Consider the following 21,545-nt stretch of genomic DNA (forward strand, 5'->3'; position numbering starts at 1 on the left):
AGGTAACCACCCCTCCTGGGTGCACGTGTACAGCAGGCTGGGGGGTCTCCAGGGAGGGGGGAAGACAGTTCCATGGCACAATGGTAATGCCAGTACCGTGGGGGTCTCCAGCCGGTACCAGCGAGTGAATCACTGTGACATCCACTGCTTTAAATGGAAATGCAGAAATGCAGGTACTCATTACCGGACAGTACCGGCCCATTTAAAGCACTGGTGATACCCAGGGCTGGTTTTAGGGCGGTGTGAGCGGTGCGGCCGCACCGGGTGCTGGCCTGGATTTGGGGGCGCTGACATCAGGTAGGCGGTGTGTTTAGCAATAACTTACGAAACTTGGGATTTAAAATCACCTGCTGAAAAGTTCCTTGTGTGTCCAGCCTTCAGGAAGCACCTCTTGTGATTAATATTCCTGCTAGGGAGCCAGGTGGGGGTTTTGTCTAGTGGCAGCTTTGATTCACCATAATGTTGCATAGAGGGTTGATGTGCCTGCTGCAAAGCTACATTTTATGTGGATAACTGAGTGGATTAGTAAAGCCAGCCTTTACAAGCGCTTTAAAACAAATGAATGCATGTGAAAGGTGGGGCTATGGAGAGATGAGGGGAAGATTCGACAGGTGGTAGTGAGTGAATCCGAGGAGGTGGTCATGGGAGGGGTGCCAAAAAAGACTGTCATACAGTGCACCACAAGCACCAAAGGCGGCCCTGGTGATACCCATCCCTCGGTCAGCGCTGTGGGTCCCCCACACCGGAGGCAGAGGGCGTTGGCTGTCTTGTGAGTCATTTTACTCTCTTTACAATAAGCCGTGGACCCAGAGGTGTTGTGTACTGAAGGACACCTGCCTGTTCCCTGCTTCTTGCTGTAACCCTACACAAAGCAGTAAATGCTTGAATCACTGGTGGACCCGGTACACAGGATGTGGGTCCTTTGTGCTGCACCTCATGTGGCTGTGCAGCACCTGGATGCAGAGTAGGCGGGAGACAGCTGGAAAACAGGAGGTGATGAGAGCCTATGTGCTCCTCCTCCTCCATAAGAGTTATCAAGGTGCTATCCATGTGTGAAGCAGTGGTGTCCTGGCTGGCAGAGAGACAAGTCCTGTGCAGGGAGGTGACACACAGGAGGGGAATTCCGCTGAATTGTATTCTTGTTTTTAATTCTATTACTAATAATAGAAATAGTAATATATAGATATTGTGGCGAGTGACTCCAAAAAGACAGTTCTAAAGCTATAAAAAGCAAAAGGATCATAATTTCCAAAGAATTCATTCTTAACAAAATTAACATTAGTTAGTGCTGTTATATTTGTAATAACTTTTACAGCGCCTAGAAACTGCAAAAACTGTGGTACTAAGTGGTGCAAATAAATAGGTTTATTCTTACCCAAGTAATAGCGTTTGCATTTTTTACCCTGGAAAAATTATAGATTGACACAACGATATTCCCATGTAAACTCATCGCCTTCAGATTATAACAGATGTCAGTATTGAGTACTTAATTACTGAACCATTTTATTCTCTGTCTGTGAGACTTCAGAAGGGTGTAGGATACATGACAAGGTTGCCATCCTGTGTTTTGGGGGCGGCTTTCTTTTCGTTGTCTGAGTATCTGGTTCTGACTGTTCATATATTTATTGTAAGGACTTTTTATTTGCCCTGGTCGATATTGTACGATCCGAGAGGACAGGTTATACAGCCCATCATAGTCTTGTACCTGGTGTCCAGCTAACCAACCACCCAACATTTTTACTGAATAGTCCACAAAGTCTACCCAGGTCTGACTCTGGGTTTTTCGAGCCTCCCGGAACTTTATTCTGTACTCTTCAGTTGTAAATCTAAAGCCCTCAATCAGGGTACCCTTTGTGAGGTCATATGATTTAGAATCTGCCTCATTCAGTGTCAGGGGCCTGTCCCTGGACTTTCCTGAGCTCCCACATCAGTGTCCCCAATAATATTTATCAATTTCCCACCCAATAAATGCTCTTTCAAAGGCAGAAAACCATTTCACTATATCATCCCCTTCAGTGAGGGAGGGACAACTCCTTTGGGGAGAGTGATGTTGAAAGATTTCTCCCTCAATGCTTGTATGCTGCCACCGGAGATGGGTCCTAGGCCCAACTCTTTTTTCTGTTTTTATATTTACAAGAGCTGACTCTTTTAAGCCAGTCACTTGCTCAGCCTGGCAATGTGCAGCTCTGTTTCTGTGGGTGCTCTAGAGCTTCTGGTGGAAGAGGAGCTACCCTCATCCCCATTACCCACAGGATCTTCTTCACCCACCACACTTGCATCATCTTCTTCATCATCTGGGGATTATCTTTTTCATACCGAGCCACCAGGAACATACGTTTCTCTGCACTGGGGCTTTTTCCAGTACGAATTTGGTACAACCTGCAGAGTCTCCTTAATTGGTCATAGCGATGTGCCTCATAAGGTTCCAGGTCGATCTCCTGGGTCTCAGCATCTGTCATTTTTACTTTACTAAAGTTAGGACCTTTTAAAAAAAAAAATCCCATTTTTGGATAGGCCAACTAAAGTAATGACTTTTAAAAAGTTTTGCTAAACAATTATTTTAAAAATTAGCAAAAAAAATTTAGCCAATTAAAAGTCAAAACCAATTAACTAAAGGCAATTTGTAGAGTTATCTGTGTGCTCACAAAATTGGCCAAGTGCTATCAGCAAATGCTAAGTGTTTATCCCACCGCTGGTCCACCAAATGTAGGAGGCTGCCCCTCTGTGTAGTGTGCAAAGCTTGGCACACTGTGCAGGGGGTCCCGGCAACTACACGTTGGATTACAAGGGTAAAAATGTGATCACCTAGTGCTCTAATTTTTAAGGTAGCTTAGTCGGGCTGTTAGGCCAATCTTGGAGAAATGCAAAGCATTTCTTGAAATCACAGAATCAATCATACAACCCACACACTCAAAGGAATAACTTGAGACCAATTTATAAAAATACTTCAGATTTTTATGTAATTTTTAAGGCCAACATTATCAAAATTGGTTACATACTTTATGAGATATGAACTTTTGAAGTTTAATAAAAAATTACGCACCATAGAAAGCAATGGAAAGTCACCTTTAAAAATACATCTGAAATTGTACAGTTGCTTTTCCAAGTTCTTTTTTTTTTTGCAGGTTGGTCAAGGTCATCGGTGGGCACACTGTGCCAGCTGGAGACGTTTGGGTGGCTCCTGGTTCCGGTAGGAGCAGCAGTAAAAGGTCTCGGGAGCGAGGGACCACGTGGAAAAGCAAGTTTAGAGGTGGTTCCTTGGGGTCGTCTTGGAGTGGTGAGGTTGAAAGGAGTGAAGGACCGTTAGGGCACAGCAGGTTCTTTGTTGCAGGGAACAGGGCGGCCGGGTGTGGAGCGAATTAGTGAGCCAGAAGCTGCGCACAAAGATGTCCTGTGGAGCTGGAGGTAAGTCAGTTCAGGGGTCATTTGCAGGACAACAGGGGCACTCTGATGGGAGGTTCAGGGTGTTCCTGAAGTCCCACAGCTGGGGCTTCCTCCTGGCCCATATGGTTTTCCTGGTGTCCAACGTTAGCTGACCAATAACCAGGGTATTAGTACGGTTGGACCACTAGAGAGCGCAGTGCCACCAGACTTGGCACACTTGCAGGGTTTGTCCTTGCGGCCGTTGGTGTGCCATCGGGACCAGCTGCTTCTTCTGATTCGAGTTCGCTGCTGGTCAGTAAAGTGACCCTCACTGGTTTGTGGGTTTCTTCTTGTTGCAGAGTGGTACCTCCACTCTGGAGGGAGTTCTTGGACGATTTGAGAAGCCTGAAGGGCCTGTGGGGTTCTTTAGAATTTTTCCAGTTGTCCAGCAGCTCCTCAGCTGCGATTGTCAGGTCCTGGCTGCAGCAGGCAGGGTTTGGCTCCTTTTCTTTGTGCAGCAGGTCCACAGTTCTTGTGCCTTGGATCTTCTTGATGCTGGTCTTCTTTTGTCCGTCGTATCTGATTATTTGGTCTAAGGATGCCCACTAAATACTGAATTTAGTGAGTGTTTTAGGGGGACCCTAGTAGTGTCCAATGGGACAACTACCTTTGGGTGGCTACACCCACTACAGTGACCACTTCCTGTGGGAAGGGTCTCCTCCCTATACCTGATTAGCTATTTTCATTCCCTCTAAGATGGAGGAAAACGAAATAGAGTGTCCACCTCTCAGGCCCCACCTTGGAGTGGTGCATGCCAGATGGGGCCACTCCTCCTACCCTTTGTGCAGTTTCCTGCCTTTGCTCCCACCAAAAGGGGGGGGGTTTGCAAAGGGGTTGACCATCTGCTGCTAGCAGCAGGCCTGGGGGTCGAGTTTCAAAGGCGGTAGAACCTTTGAAACTCACCACCAGAGCTGTGCACATTCCTGAGGGTATTGTTCTACAAATCAGAGAGACGGATCTCTCTCCCAAGGTTTGTTCATTGGGTGTCTGGAGTGGCAGGCTGGATAGGAACAGTCAGCAACCATACCAGGGTAGTTAGCTTTTGCAGGGGGTACCTCTAAGGTGACCCCTGGGTACTTTTAGGGATAAATCCAATACTTGTAGCAGTTTGGATTTATCATTCTGAGTTGTTTGATACCAAACAACCCAGGGTTCAAAGTGGCCGCCATGTAGCTGGGAAACTCGGGTTGACCAGTGTCCAGCACATGCATTAAAATGGCTGCTCTGTTCACTCACTATGTCCCAGGTTTGGCAAAGACACAGTGGGGGCATATTGCTCACGCAGCTATGCCCTCATATGTAATATGGTGCACCCTGCCTTAGGGCTGGAAGGCCTGCCAGAGGGGTGACTTATACATAGTGCATTCCATGTATGGTGGACAAGGCACACAGGGAGTGTGCCTGGTCGAGTTTGTGTTTTAGGTTTGCCCCAGGACACCCAGCTTGCAATGGCAGTGCTGGGTGCATCTGGATGCATGGCCCTAGAGGGTGGCAAAATCAGTGCTGCTGCCCTTAGGGCCTACCCTTAGTACCCCATGCCCTGGGCACCTAAGTACCTTTAACTAGGGACTTATAGTGGTAGCTAGTTAGCAGGGGCCCTGGGCACTACAATTTCTAGGCTACATCAGGCAAAAAGCGTAGGCTAATCGTGTCAAAAGAGGCCTCTTCTCACACCCACTTTATTTGACAATCCCTTATCCAGATGTAAGCTGATAAGATTATTGTGAAGTGTGTCTACTTGCTGATATCACTGGCACAGTTTAAGGACTTTTTTTAGGCCCCGCACATGGATATCAGGTTTCACTGAGATCTGGTAAGAGGGCAAAGATAAAGGGGGGTGTCAAAAAATCTTTCCTTTGTAATAACTTTGGTGCCTTTCGTAGATCCACAACATTTAGCTGACACTGGCATGCTTAACTTCTGATATGTGGAGCATCATCTCATCACACAAGCACATGGTTACGTGGTGGAGAGAAGTGTTTATTTGCAAACAACCTTTGGCAACTTTTGACAAACCTGCACAAAACTCATCAGGAATTAACATGATTAGTTTTCTGTAGGTAGACCAGGTAAATCAGCAGTGCAGCCCTGGGGGTGCTGAAATTAAAAGAGGGGACAAAAAAGCATTGAAACCTTGCGGCTGGCCACATGGGAGGTTGTTTGTTGCAGCAAACACATTTGTAACATGGCTGAAGGCTGTGTGCAGTGGTTGTTAGTTGCAAGGTTTGTTTGCAAATGGCCTGGTTAGTGGTGATACCTGTAGGAGGCTGGCCTGGCTTATAGTGGGTGCCTTGTGGTACTTACACCCTGTGCCAGGTCCAGTTATCCCTTATTAGTGTAGAATAGAGGTGTTTCGAGCAGCTTAGGCTGATAGAAGGTAGCTATAGCAGAGCAGCTTAGGCTGAACTAAGAGACATGCAAAGCTCCTACTATACAACTTATATCATATGCGCAATATCATTGGAAAACATAAAACACAGAGTTACTAAAAATAAAGGTACTTTATTTTTATGACAATATGCCAAAAGTATCTCAGATGGTACCCTCACTTAGGAGGTAAGTAATATACACAAGTTATATGTACACAAACCCAAAACAGGTAAGTAACAGTAAGAAAAGTAGTGCAAACAATGTAGAATCACAATAGGATGCAATAGGTAAACATAGGTCTAGGGGCAACACAAACCATATACTCCAAAAGTGGAATGTGAATCACAAATGGACCCCAGACTTATGGGAGCTTGTAGAGGGTCGCTGGGACTGTAACAAAAACAGTCAGGGTGTCCAAGATACTCCACCCCAAGACCTTGAAAAGTAGGAATAAAGTTACCCTACTACCCCAAAAGGACACAATAGTCGTGATAGGGGGATTCTGCAAGAACCACAAGCACCAGCAAAACACTGAAGCCGGATTCCTGGACGTAAGGACCTGCAAGGCAAGAGGACCAAGTCCAAGAGTCGCAATAGTGTCCGGGGGGCGGGAGGGGGGCAGGAGCCCAGGAAACCCCGGATGAAGGTGCAAAAGGGCAGCCTCCTGGTGGAAGAAACACAAGATTCTGCAACAACGAAAAGAGCTAGGAACTTCTCCTTTTGATGGAAGATGTCCCACGGCGTGCTGAATGTTGCAGAAGTGTTTCTACACAAAAATACTGTAAACAAGCCTTGCTAGCTGCAAGAGTCACAGTAGAGGTTTTTGGGTGCTGCTGGGGACCAGGAAGGGCCAGGATGTCGGCCCTTGGAGGAGGAGACAGAGGGGGCTCTCAGCAACTCAGAGAGCCCCCACAGAAGCAGGCAGCACCTGCAGAAGTACTAGAGCAGGCACTTGGAAGTTCTGTGAACTCAGAGTCACAAAGGGAGGGTCCCACGACGTCGGAGTCCAACTCAGAGGGTTGAGCACTGCAGAACGGAGTGCTGGGGACCCAGGCTAGGCTGTGCACAAAGGAATCCTTGAAGAAGTGCCCAGAAGCCCTAGCAGCTGCAAATCATGCAGTACACAGGTTTGCTGTCTGGCGTGGGGAGGCAAAGACATACCTCCACCAACTTTGGACAGAGGGGCCACTGGACTGTGGGGGTCACTTGGATCCAGCTCCTGTGTTCCAGGGACCATGCTCGTCAGGATGAGAGGGGACCCAGAGGACCGGTGATGCAGTCTTTTGGTGCCTGCGTTAGCAGGGGGAAGATTCCGTCGACCCACAGGAGATTTCTTCTTGACTTCCAGTGCAGGGTGAAGGCAGACAGCCCTCAGAGCATGCACCACCAGGAAACAGTCGAGAAAGCCGGCAGGATGAGGCGCTAAAATTTTGCTGGTAGTCGTCTTGCTACTTTGTTGCAGTTTTGCAGGTGTCCTGGAGCAGTCAGCGGTCATCCTTGGCAGAAGTTGAAGAGGGAAGTTCAGAGAAACTCTGGTGAGCTCTTGCATTCGTTATCTGAAGAATACCCCAGAGGAGAGACCTTAAATAGCCAGAAAAGGAGGTTTGGTTACCAAGTGAGGTAAGAACCTATCAGAAGGGGTCTCTGACGTCACCTGCTGGCACTGGCCACTCAGAGCAGTCCAGTGTGCCCCCAACACCTCTAAATCCAAGATGGCAGAGGTCTGGGACACACTGGAGGAGCTCTGGGCACCTCCCCTGGGAGGTGCAGGTCAGGGGAGTGGTCACTCCCCTTTGTCCAGTTTCGCGCCAGAGCAGGACTGGGGGATCCCTGAACCGGTTTAGACTTGCTTATGCAGAGATGGGCACCATCTGTGCCCATCAAAGCATTTCCAGAGGCTGGGGGAGGCTACTCCTCCCCAGCCCTTCACACCTATTTCCAAAGGGAGAGTGTGTAACACCCTTTCTCAGAGGAAATCCTTTGTTCTGCCTTCCTGGGCCAGGACTGCCCAGACCCCAGGAGGGCAGAATCCAGTCTGAGGGGTCGGCAGCAGCTGCAGTGGAAACCCCGTAAAGGCAGTTAGGCAGTACCCGGGTTCTGTGCTAGAGACCCAGGGGATCATGGAATTGTCTCCCCAATACCAGAATGGTATTGGGATGACAATTCCATGATCTTAGACATGTTACATGGCCATGTTCGGAGTTACCATTGTGACGCTATACATAGGTAGTGACCTATGTGCAGTGCATGCGTGTAATGGTGTCCTCGGACTCACAAAGTTCGGGGTATTTGCCCTGAACGATGTGGGGGCACCTTGGCTAGTGCCAGGATGCCCACACACTAAGTAACTTGGCACCTAACCTTCACCAAGTGAGGGTTAGACATATAGGTGACTTATACGTTACTTATGTGCAGTGAAAAATGGCTGTGAAATAATGTGGACATTATTTCACTCAGGCTGCAGTGGCAGGCCTGTGTAAGAATTGTCAGAGCTCCCTATGGGTGGCAAAAGAAATGCTGCAGCCCATAGGGATCTCCTGGAACCCCAATACCCTGGGTACCTCAGTACTATATACTAGGGAATTATAAGGGTGTTCCAGTATGCCAATGTGAATTGGTGAAATTGGTCACTAGCCTGTTAGTGACAATTTGGAAAGAAATGAGAGAGCATAACCACTGAGGTTCTGATTAGCAGAGCCTCAGTGAGACAGTTAGGCACCACACAGGGAACACATACATATAGGTCACAAACTTATGAGCACTGGGGTCCTGGCTAGCAGGGTCCCAGTGACACATAACAAACATACTGAAAACATAGGGTTTTCACTATGAGCACTGGGCCCTGGCTAGCAGGATCCCAGTGAGACAGTGAAAACACCCTGACAAACACTCACAAACAGGCCAAAAGTGGGGGTAACAAGGCTAGAAAGAGGCTACTTTCTCACACATGACTTAATATCTTACCATTGACATAATGAATAACACCACTATTGTTACAGTATCATCTCATTACGTGTGTGTTGTAAATTAAAGATGCAGAGTGAAGCCATCTTATTAATGTTAATATTGTAAGGTCATAAGTATAGCATTTGGGGTGTGAGCTGTGGTTTGCTTTGCAGGTGTGTTCATTTATGGTTTGGGGAGCTAACCATAAAAGGGGAATTTCAGGAGTTTTTAAAACTGCAATGATGACTCTTCAGTCCAAGTTTGGTGGAGGTAAGTCCTTGCCTCCCCACGCCAGACTGCATTGCTGGGAACCGCGTCTTTTGCAGCTACTCCGGCTTCCGTGCACTTTTCCAGGATTTCCTTTGTGCACGGCCAAGCCTGGGTCCACGGCACTCTAACCTGCATTGCACGACCTCCTGAGTTGTACTCCGGCGGCGTGGGACTCTCTTGTGCAACTTCGGGTGAGCACTGTTTCACTCCACTTTGTAGTGCCTGTTCTGGCACTTCTGCGGGTGCTGCCTGCTTCTGAGAGGGCTCCTTGTCTTGCTGGACGCCCTCTCTGTCCCCTCACACAATTGGCGACCTCCTGGTCCCTCCTGGGCCACAGCAGCATCCAAAAACCCTAAACCACGAGCTTGCATCTAGCAAGACTTGTTTGTTGTCTTTCGGCGGGAAAACACTTCTGCACAACTCTTCACGACGTGGGACATCGATCGTCCAAAGGGGAAGTTTCTAGCCCTTGTCGTTCCTGCAGAATCCTCAGCTTCTACCTCCCAGTAGCAGCTTCTTTGCACCCACATCTGGCATTTCTTGGGCATCTGCCCACTCTCGACTTGATCGTGACTTTTGGACTTGGTCCCCTTGTTCCACAGGTACTCTAGTCTGGAAACCCATCGTTGTTGCATTGCTGGTGTTGGTCTTTCCTGCAGAATTCCCCTATCACGACTTCTGTGCTCTTTGGGGAACTTTAGTGCACTTTGCACTCACTTTTCAGGGTCTTGGGGTGGGCTATTTTTCTAACCCTCACTGTTTTCTTACAGTCCCAGCGACCCTCTACAAGGTCACATAGGTTTGGGGTCCATACGTGGTTCGCATTCCACTTTTGGAGTATATGGTTTGTGTTGCCCCTATCCCTATGTGTCCCCATTGCATCCTATTGTAACTATACATTGTTTGCACTGTTTTCTATTGCTATACTGCATATTTTTGGTATTGTGTACATATATCTTGTGTATATTTGCTATCCTCATACTGAGGGTACTCATTGAGATACTTTGGCATATTGTCATAAAAATAAAGTATACCTGTGTATTGTGTTTTCTTATGATATTGTGCAATGACACTAGTGGTACTGTAGGAGCTTCACTCGTCTCCTAGTTCAGCCTAAGCTGCTCTGCTAAGCTACCATTTTCTATCAGCCTAAGCTGCTAGACACCCCTATACACTAATAAGGGATACCTTATATATGTAGCTTCACAATGGTAACTCCGAATATGGCCATGTAACATGTCTATGATCATGGAATTGCCCCCTCTATGCCATCCTGGCATAGTTGGCACAATCCCATGATCCCAGTGGTCTGTAGCACAGACCCTGGTACTGCCAAACTGCCCTTCTTGGGGTTTCACTGCAGCTGCTGCTGCTGCCAACCCCTCAGACAGGCATCTGCCCTCCTGGGGTCCAGCCAGGCCTGGCCCAGGATGGCAGAACCAAGAACTTCCTCTGAGAGAGGGTGTGACACCCTCTCCCTTTGGAAAATGGTGTGAAGGCAGGGGAGGAGTAGCCTCCCCCAGCCTCTGGAAATGCTTTCTTGGGCACAGATGTGCCCAATTCTGCATAAGCCAGTCTACACCGGTTCAGGGACCCCTTAGCCCCTGCTCTGGCGCGAAACTGGACAAAGGAAAGGGGAGTGACCACTCCCCTGACCTGCACCTCCCCTGGGAGGTGTCCAGAGCTCCTCCAGTGTGCTCCAGACCTCTGCCATCTTGGAAACAGAGGTGCTGCTGGCACACTGGACTGCTCTGAGTGGCCAGTGCCACCAGGTGACGTCAGAGACTCCTGCTGATAGGCTCCTTCAGGTGTTAGTAGCCTATCCTCTCTCCTAGGTAGCCAAACCCTCTTTTCTGGCTATTTAGGGTCTCTGTCTCTGGGGAAACTTTAGATAACGAATGCATGAGCTCAGCCGAGTTCCTCTGCATCTCTCTCTTCACCTTCTGATAAGGAAACGACCGCTGACCGCGCTGGAAGCCTGCAAACCTGCAACATAGTAGCAAAGACGACTACTGCAACTCTGTAACGCTGATCCTGCCGCCTTCTCGACTGTTTTCCTGCTTGTGCATGCTGTGGGGGTAGCCTGCCTCCTCTCTGCACCAGAAGCTCTGAAGAAATCTCCCGTGGGTCGACGGAATCTTCCCCCTGCAACCGCAGGCACCAAAAAGCTGCATTACCGGTCCCTTGGGTCTCCTCTCAGCACGACGAGCGAGGTCCCTCGAATCCAGCGACTCTGTCCAAGTGACCCCCACAGTCCAGTGACTCTTCAGTCCAAGTTTGGTGGAGGTAAGTCCTTGCCTCACCTCTCTGGGCTGCATTGCTGGGAACCGCGACTTTGCAGCTACTCCGGCCCCTGTGCACTTCCGGCGGAAATCCTTTGTGCACAGCCAAGCCTAGGTCCACGGCACTCTAACCTGCATTGCATGACTTTCTAAGTTGGTCTCCGGCGACGTGGGACTCCTTTGTGCAACTTCGGCGAGCACCGTTTCACGCATCCTCGTAGTGCCTGTTTCTGGCACTTCTCCGGGTGCTACCTGCTTCAGTGAGGGCTCTTTGTCTTGCTCGACGTCCCCTCTCTCTTCAGGTCCAATTTGCGACCTCCTGGTCCCTCCTGGGCCCCAGCAGCGTCCAAAAACGCCAAACGCACGATTTGCGCCTAGCAAGGCTTGTTGGCGTCCTTTCGGCGGGAAAACACTTCTGCACAACTCTCCACGGCGAGAGGGATCCGTCCACCAAAGGGGAAGTCTCTAGCCCTTTTCGTTCCTGCAGAAACCTCAGCTTCTTCTGTCTAGTCGAAGCTTCTTTGCACCCGCAGCTGGCATTTCCTGGGCATCTGCCCATCTCCGACTTGCTTGTGACTTTTGGACTTGGTCCCCTTGTTCCACAGGTACCCTAGATTGGAAATCCACAGTTGTTGCATTGCTGGTTTGTGTCTTTCCTGCATTATTCCTCTAACACAACTACTTTGTCCTTAGGGGAACTTTAGTGCACTTTGCACTCACTTTTCAGGGTCTTGGGGAGGGTTATTTTTCTAACTCTCACTATTTTCTAATAGTCCCAGCGACCCTCTACAAGGTCACATAGGTTTGGGGTCCATTCGTGGTTCGCATTCTACTTTTGGAGTATATGGTTTGTGTTGCCCCTATCCCTATGTTTCCCCATTGCATCCTATTGTAACTATACATTGTTTGCACTGTTTTCTAAGACTATACTGCATATTTTTGCTATTGTGTATATATATCTTGTGTATATTTCCTATCCTCTCACTGAGGGTACACTCTAAGATACTTTGGCATATTGTCATAAAAATAAAGTACCTTTATTTTTAGTATAACTGTGTATTGTGTTTTCTTATGATATTGTGCATATGACACTAAGTGGTACTGTAGTAGCTTCACACGTCTCCTAGTTCAGCCTAAGCTGCTCTGCTAAGCTACCATTATCTATCAGCCTAAGCTGCTAGACACCCTATACACTAATAAGGGATAACTGGGCCTGGTGCAAGGTGCAAGTACCCCTTGGTACTCACTACAAGCCAGTCCAGCCTCCTACAACTATCTTGTGCAGATTCCTAGAATCATGCTCTTTTGCAGGATGACTATTGGGAATACTGCTGCTGCCACCATGGGTATCTAAACCCAACTTCTGTCTTTCCTTCTCTAATTCAAAAGACTGTCTATCCAAATCCAGCTGTTGCTTTTTAAGCTTCAGTCTGGTTTGTTCCACCCTCAACTTATTGAGTTCCCTCTCTAACATTCTGTCATCAGGGTTGGTGGGAGGGACATTTCTAGAAACAGAAGTATGGTGAGAATGAACAGAAAGAGACCTGTCCCTAACAGATGGCACCCTAACAGCTTGGTTTACAGAAACATTACTACCAGTATGGTGAGAATAAATGCTTTTGCTATGATGTGAGACAACACTATTTATGTGGTGTGGCTCATCATCATTACCATCTATGCTAGATTGTCTAGTAATGGGCAGGCTAGGAAGTTTCTTTCCTGAATCTTTTCCTGGGGGAGTCCCTGAATCAGATTGGGAACTATTAGGTACTTTTTCAACAGATGGGGCACCTATGGCCTTATCCTGTTCTCTAAGCATGTTAAGTAACAGTTCCAAGGAAGGATTCTTCCCTACACTCAAACCTCTCTCTATACAGAGACTCCTTGCTCTTTTCCAGCTAAGGTTGTCATATGCAAGTTTGGACAGATCAACACTTTGGCCTGTGCCAGACATTTTTTAGAGAGAGTTAAAGTGATAGAAAAAGTGAGAAAAAAGTTTTTCAGAACTTTTTGAAAGACAGAAAAAAACTTTTAAAACTTTTAAAGAACTTTTTAGAAAGTTTAGAGGTACTTTTCAGCGCTTAACAAAGAAGTGAAAGGAGAAAAGCAAAACTTTTTGGTTAGGTGTACATACACTGAACTTGTTTTGTATATTTTTCTCTTATGAAAAGTACAATATGACAAAAGTGGTAAGTAGTGCAAAGTACTTATCGCACCGCTGCACAACCAATGTAGGAGGCTGGACTGGCTTGTAGTGAGTACCAAGGGGTACTTGCACCTTGCACCAGGCCCAGTTATCCCTTATTAGTGTATAGGGTGTCTAGCAGCTTAGGCTGATAGATAATGGTAGCTTAGCAGAGCAGCTTAGGCTGAACTAGGAGACGTGTGAAGCTACTACAGTACCACTTAGTGTCATATGCACAATATCATAAGAAAACACAACACACAGTTATACTAAAAATAAAGGTACTTTATTTTTATGACAATATGCCAAAGTATCTTAGAGTGTACCCTCAGTGAGAGGATAGGAAATATACACAAGATATATATACACAATAGCAAAAATATGCAGTATAGTCTTAGAAAACAGTGCAAACAATGTATAGTTACAATAGGATGCAATGGGGAAACATAGGGATAGGGGCAACACAACCCATATACTCCAAAAGTGGAATGCGAACCACGAATGGACCCCAAACCTATGTGACCTTGTAGAGGGTCGCTGGGACTATTAGAAAATAGTGAGAGTTAGAAAAATAACCCTCCCCAAGACCCTGAAAAGTGAGTGCAAAGTGCACTAAAGTTCCCCTAAGGACAAAGTAGTTGTGTTAGAGGAATAATGCAGGAAAGACACAAACCAGCAATGCAACAACTGTGGATTTCCAATCTAGGGTACCTGTGGAACAAGGGGACCAAGTCCAAAAGTCACAAGCAAGTCGGAGATGGGCAGATGCCCAGGAAATGCCAGCTGCGGGTGCAAAGAAGCTTCGACTGGACAGAAGAAGCTGAGGTTTCTGCAGGAACGAAAAGGGCTAGAGACTTCCCCTTTGGTGGACGGATCCCTCTCGCCGTGGAGAGTCGCGCAGAAGTGTTTTCCCGCCGAAAGGACGCCAACAAGCCTTGCTAGGCGCAAATCGTGCGTTTCGCGTTTTTGGACGCTGCTGGGGCCCAGGAGGGACCAGGAGGTCGCAAATTGGACCTGAAGAGAGAGGGGACGTCGAGCAAGACAAAGAGCCCTCACTGAAGCAGGTAGCACCCGGAGAAGTGCCAGAAACAGGCACTACGAGGATGCGTGAAACGGTGCTCGCCGAAGTTGCACAAAGGAGTCCCACGTCGCCGGAGACCAACTTAGAAAGTCGTGCAATGCAGGTTAGAGTGCCGTGGACCCTGGCTTGGCTGTGCACAAAGGATTTCCGCCGGAAGTGCACAGGGGCCGGAGTAGCTGCAAAGTCGCGGTTCCCAGCAATGCAGCCCAGCGAGGTGAGGCAAGGACTTACCTCCACCAAACTTGGACTGAAGAGTCACTGGACTGTGGGGGTCACTTGGACAGAGTCGCTGGATTCGAGGGACCTCGCTCGTCGTGCTGAGAGGAGACCCAAGGGACCGGTAATGCAGCTTTTTGGTGCCTGCGGTTGCAGGGGGAAGATTCAGTCGACCCACGGGAGATTTCTTCGGAGTTTCTGGTGCAGAGAGGAGGCAGGCTACCCCCACAGCATGCACAAGCAGGAAAACAGTCGAGAAGGCGGCAGGATCAGCATTACAGAGTTGCAGTAGTCGTCTTTGCTACTATGTTGCAGGTTTGCAGGCTTCCAGCGCGGTCAGCGGTCGTTTCCTTTTCAGAAGGTGAAGAGAGAGATGCAGAGGAACTCGGCTGAGCTCATGCATTCGTTATCTAAAGTTTCCCCAGAGACAGAGACCCTAAATAGCCAGAAAAGAGGGTTTGGCTACCTAGGAGAGAGGATAGGCTACTAACACCTGAAGGAGCCTATCAGCAGGAGTCTCTGACGTCACCTGGTGGCACTGGCCACTCAGAGCAGCCCAGTGTGCCAGCAGCACCTCTGTTTCCAAGATGACAGAGGTCTGGAGCACACTGGAGGAGCTCTGGACACCTCCCAGGGGAGGTGCAGGTCAGGGGAGTGGTCACTCCCCTTTCCTTTGTCCAGTTTCGCGCCAGAGCAGGGGCTAAGGGGTCCCTGAACCGGTGTAGACTGGCTTATGCAGAATTGGGCACATCTGTGCCCAAGAAAGCATTTCCAGAGGCTGGGGGAGGCTACTCCTCCCCTGCCTTCACACCATTTTCCAAAGGGAGAGGGTGTCACACCCTCTCTCAGAGGAAGTTCTTTGTTCTGCCATCCTGGGCCAGGCCTGGCTGGACCCCAGGAGGGCAGATGCCTGTCTGAGGGGTTGGCAGCAGCAGCAGCTGCAGTGAAACCCCAGGAAGGGCAGTTTGGCAGTACCAGGGTCTGTGCTACAGACCACTGGGATCATGGGATTGTGCCAACTATGCCAGGATGGCATAGAGGGGGCAATTCCATGATCATAGACATGTTACATGGCCATATTCGGAGTTACCATTGTGAAGCTACATATAGGTAGTGACCTATATGTAGTGCACGCGTGTAATGGTGTCCCTGCACTCACAAAGTTCAGGGAATTGGCTCTGAACAATGTGGGGGCACCTTGGCTAGTGCCAGGGTGCCCTCACACTAAGTAACTTTGCACCTAACCTTTACCAGGTAAAGGTTAGACATATAGGTGACTTATAAGTTACTTAAGTGCAGTGTAAAATGGCTGTGAAATAACGTGGACGTTATTTCACTCAGGCTGCAGTGGCAGGCCTGTGTAAGAATTGTCAGAGCTCCCTATGGGTGGCAAAAGAAATGCTGCAGCCCATAGGGATCTCCTGGAACCCCAATACCCTGGGTACCTCAGTACCATATACTAGGGAATTATAAGGGTGTTCCAGTATGTGAGAAGGTAGCCTCTTTCTAGCCTTGTTACCCCCACTTTTGGCCTGTTTGTGAGTGTATGTCAGGGTGTTTGTCACTGTTTTCACTGTCTCACTGGGATCCTGATAGCCAGGCCTCAGTGCTCATAGTGAAAACACTATGGTTTCAGTATGTTTGTTATGTGTCACTGGGATCCTGCTGGTCAGGACCCCAGTGCTCATAGGTTTGTGGCCTATATGTATGTGTCACTGGGACCCTGTCACACAGGGCCCCAGTGCTCATAGGTGTGCATGTATATGTTCCCTGTGTGGTGCCTAACTGTCTCACTGAGGCTCTGCTAACCAGAACCTCAGTGGTTATGCTCTCTCATTTATTTCAAATTGTCACTAACAGGCTAGTGACCATTTTTACCAATTTACATTGGCTTACTGGAACACCCTTATAATTCCCTAGTATATGGTACTGAGGTACCCAGGGTATTGGGGTTCCAGGAGATCCCTATGGGCTGCAGCATTTCTTTTGCCACCCATAGGGAGCTCTGACAATTCTTACACAGGCCTGCCACTGCAGCCTGAGTGAAATAACGTCCACGTTATTTCACAGCCATTTTACACTGCACTTAAGTAACTTATAAGTCACCTATATGTCTAACCTTTACCTGGTAAAGGTTAGGTGCAAAGTTACTTAGTGTGAGGGCACCCTGGCACTAGCCAAGGTGCCCCCACATTGTTCAGAGCCAATTCACTGAACTTTGTGAGTGCGGGGACACCATTACACACGTGCACTACATATAGGTCACTACCTATATGTAGCTTCACCATGGTAACTCCGAATATGGCCATGTAACATGTCTATGATCATGGAATTGCCCCCTCTATGCCATCCTGGCATTGTTGGTACAATTCCATGATCCCAGTGGTCTGTAGCACAGACCCTGGTACTGCCAGACTGCCCTTCCTGGGGTTTCACTGCAGCTGCTGCTGCTGCCAACCCCTCAGACAGGCAGCTGCCCTCCTGGGGTCCAGCCAGGCCTGGCCCAGGATGGCAGAACAAAGAACTTCCTCTGAGAGAGGGTGTGACACCCTCTCCCTTTGGAAAATGGTGTTAAGGCAGGGGAGGAGTAGCCTCCCCCAGCCTCTGGAAATGCTTTGTTGGGCACAGATGTGCCCAATTCTGCATAAGCCAGTCTACACCGGTTCAGGGACCCCTTAGCCCCTGCTCTGGCGCAAAACTGGACAAAGGAAAGGGGAGTGACCACTCCCCTGACCTGCACCTCCCCTGGGAGGTGTCCAGAGCTCCTCCAGTGTGCTCCAGACCTCTGCCATCTTGGAAACAGAGGTGCTGCTGGCACACTGGACTGCTCTGAGTGGCCAGTGCCACCAGGTGACGTCAGAGACTCCTGCTGATAGGCTCCTTCAGGTGTTAGTAGCCTTTCCTCTCTCCTAGGTAGCCAAACCCTCTTTTCTGGCTATTTAGGGTCTCTGGGGAAACTTTAGATAACGAATGCAAGAGCTCATCCGAGTTCCTCTGCATCTCCCCCTTCACCTTCTGATAAGGAAACGACTGCTGACCGCGCTGGAAGCCTGCAAACCTGCAACATAGTAGCAAAGACGACTACTGCAACTCTGTAACGCTGATCCTGCCACCTTCTCGACTGTTTTCCTGCTTGTGCATGCTGTGGGGGTAGCCTGCCTCCTCTCTGCACCAGAAGCTCTGAAGAAATCTCCCGTGGGTCGACGGAATCTTCCCCCTGCAACCGCAGGCACCAAAAAGCTGCATTACCGGTCCCTTGGGTCTCCTCTCAGCACGACGAGCGAGGTCCCTCGAATCCAGCGACTCTGTCCAAGTGACCCCCACAGTCCAGTGACTCTTCAGCCCAAGTTTGGTGGAGGTAAGTCCTTGCCTCACCTCGCTGGGCTGCATTGCTGGGAACCGCGACTTTGCAGCTACTCCGGCCCCTGTGCACTTCCGGCGGAAATCCTTTGTGCACAGCCAAGCCTGGGTCCACGGCACTCTAACCTGCATTGCACGACTTTCAAAGTTGGTCTCCGGCGACGTGGGGACTCCTTGGTGCAACTTCGGCGAGCACCGTTTCACGCATCCTCGTAGTGCCTGTTTCTGGCACTTCTCCAGGTGCTACCTGCTTTAGTGAGGGCTCTTTGTCTTGCTCGACGTCCCCTCTCTCTTCAGGTCCAATTTGCGACCTCCTGGTCCCTCCTGGGCCCCAGCAGCGTCCAAAAACGCCAAACGCACGATTTGCGTCTAGAAAGGCTTGTTGGCGTCCTTTCGGCGGGAAAACAATTCTGCACGACTCTCCAAGGCGAGAGGGATCCGTCCACCAAAGGGGAAGTCTCTAGCCCTTTTCGTTCCTGCAGAAATCTCAGCTTCTTCTGTCCAGTCGAAGCTTCTTTGCACCCGCAGCTGGCATTTCCTGGGCATCCGCCCATCTCCGACTTGCTTGTGACTTTTGGACTTGGTCCCCTTGTTCCACAGGTACCCTAGATTGGAAATCCACAGTTGTTGCATTGCTGGTTTGTGTCTTTCCTGCATTATTCCTCTAACACGACTTCTTTGTCCTTAGGGGAACTTTAGTGCACTTTGCACTCACTTTTCAGGGTCTTGGGGAGGGTTATTTTTCTAACTCTCACTATTTTCTAATAGTGCCAGCGACCCTCTAAAAGGTCACATAGGTTTGGGGTCCATTCGTGGTTCGCATTCCACTTTTGGAGTATATGGTTTGTGTTGCCCCTTTCCCTATGTTTCCCCATTGCATCCTATTGTAACTATACATTGTTTGCACTGTTTTCTAAGACTATACTGCATATTTTTGCTATTGTGTATATATATCTTGTGTATATTTCCTATCCTCTCACTGAGGGTACACTCTAAGATACTTTGGCATATTGTCATAAAAATAAAGTACCTTTATTTTTAGTATAACTGTGTATTGTGTTTTCTTATGATATTGTGCATTTGACACTAAGTGGTACTGTAGTAGCTTCACACGTCTCCTAGTTCAGCCTAAGCTGCTCTGCTAAGCTACCATTATCTATCAGCCTAAGCTGCTAGACACCCTATACACTAATAAGGGATAACTGGGCCTGGTGCAAGGTGCAAGTACCCCTTGGTACTCACTACAAGCCAGTCCAGCCTCCTACATTGGTTGTGCAGTGGTGGGATAAGTGCTTGAGACTACTTACCACTCTTGTCATTGTACTTTTCATAAGAGAAAAATATACAAAACAAGGTCAGTGTATATACACATAGCCAAAAAGTTTTGCATTTCCTCTTTTCACTCTTTTCTAAGTGCTGAAAAGTACTTCTAAAACTTTCAAAAAGTTCTTAAAAGTTTAAAAAGTTTTTTCTGTCTTTCCAAAAAGTTCTGGAAACTTTTTTCTCTTTTTCTATCACTTTAACTCTCTCTAAAAAATGTCTGGCACAGGTAAAAATGTTGAACTGTCCAAACTTGCATATGATCACCTTAGCTGGAAAGGAGCAAGGAGTCTCTGCATAGAGAGAGGTTTGAGTGTAGGGAAGAATCCTTCCTTAGAACTGTTAATTAACATGCTTAGAGTACAGGATAAGGCCATAAGTGCCCAATCTGGGGAAAAAGTAGCTAATGGTTCTCAATCTGATCCAGGGACTCCCCCAGGAAAAGATTCAGGAAAGAAACTTCTCAGCCTGCCCATTACTAGACAGTCTAGCATAGTTGGTACAGAGGTTGAATCACACCATACTGATGGTGTGCTCTCACATTATACTGGTAGCCAAGCTGTTAGGGTGCCCTCTGTAAGGGACAGGTCTCCTTCTGTTCATTCCCATCATACCTCTGTATCTAGAAATGTCCCTCCCACCCACCCTGATGACAGATTGTTAGAAAGGGAGCTCAATAGATTGAGAGTGGAACAAACCAGACTGAAGCTCAAGAAGCAACAGCTGGATTTGGATAGACAGTCTTTAGAATTAGAGAAGGAAAGACAGAAGTTGGGTTTAGATACCCATGGTGGCAGCAGCAGTATTCCCCATAGTCATCCTGCAAAAGAGCATGATTCCGGGAATCTGCACAAGATAGTTCCCCCTTATAAGGAGGGGGATGACATTAACAAGTGGTTTGCTGCACTTGAGAGGGCCTGTGTTGTACAGGATGTCCCTCAAAGGCAGTGGGCTGCTATCCTATGGCTATCATTTAGTGGAAAGGGTAGGGATAGACTCCTTACTGTGAAAGAAAATGACGCCAATAATTTTACAGTTCTTAAGAATGCACTCCTGGATGGTTATGGCTTAACCACTGAACAGTACAGGATAAAGTTCAGAGAGACCAAAAAGGAGTCTTCACAAGACTGGGTTGATTTCATTGACCATTCAGTGAAGGCCTTGGAGGGGTGGTTACATGGCAGTAAAGTTACTGATTATGAAAGCCTGTATAACACAATCCTGAGAGAGCATATACTTAATAATTGTGTGTCTGATTTGTTGCACCAGTACCTGGTAGACTCTGATCTGACCTCTCCCCAAGAATTGGGAAAGAAGGCAGACAAATGGGTCAGAACAAGGGTGAACAGAAAAGTTCATACAGGGGGTGACAAAGATGGCAATAAGAAGAAAGATGGTGAAAAATCTCAAGATAAGCATGGGGATAAGGGTAAAACCAAAGATCCCACTTCAAATCTTAAACACTCTTCAGAGGGTGGGGATAAAACAAATTCTTCCTCTTCTTCCCAACCTGCACACATTAAAAAGCCTTGGTGCTTTGTGTGTAAAAATAGAGGCCATAGGCCAGGGGATAAGTCCTGTCCAGGTAAACCCCCTGAGCCTACCACCACTAATACATCAAGCTCTAGTGCCCCTAGCAGTAGTGGTACTAGTGGTGGGACTGCTGGCAACAGTCAAGCAAAGGGTGTAGTTGGGTTCACTTATGGGTCCATAGTGGAAACTGATGTCATCAGTCCCAAGACAGTTTCTGTCACACCTAGTGGCATTGGCCTTGCCACACTGGCTGCTTGTCCCCTTACAATGGATAAGTACAGGCAGACAGTTTCAATAAATGGTGTTGAGGCCTTGGCCTACAGGGACACAGGTGCCAGTTTCACTTTGGTGACTGAAAACCTAGTGCCTCCTGAACAACACATCATTGGACAACAGTATAAGATTATTGATGTCCATAACTCCACTAAGTTTCTTCCCTTAGCTATAATTCAGTTTAGTTGGGGTGGAGTTACTGGCCCTAAGCAGGTGGTGGTATCACCTATCTTACCTGTAGACTGTCTCTTAGGTAATGACCTAGAGGCCTCAGGTTGGGCTGATG

General features: G+C 48.1%; 1 pseudogene; it reads left to right on the top strand.

Annotated features, from left to right (window-relative positions):
- The first annotated feature begins 3,386 nt into the window (after positions 1-3,386).
- Positions 3,387-21,545, top strand: part of LOC138288394 (zinc finger protein 157-like) — a 37,302-nt pseudogene continuing 19,143 nt past the window's right edge.

This window comes from Pleurodeles waltl, chromosome 4_1, assembly GCF_031143425.1.
Source record: "Pleurodeles waltl isolate 20211129_DDA chromosome 4_1, aPleWal1.hap1.20221129, whole genome shotgun sequence".
NCBI classification, from domain to species: Eukaryota; Metazoa; Chordata; class Amphibia; order Caudata; family Salamandridae; genus Pleurodeles; species Pleurodeles waltl.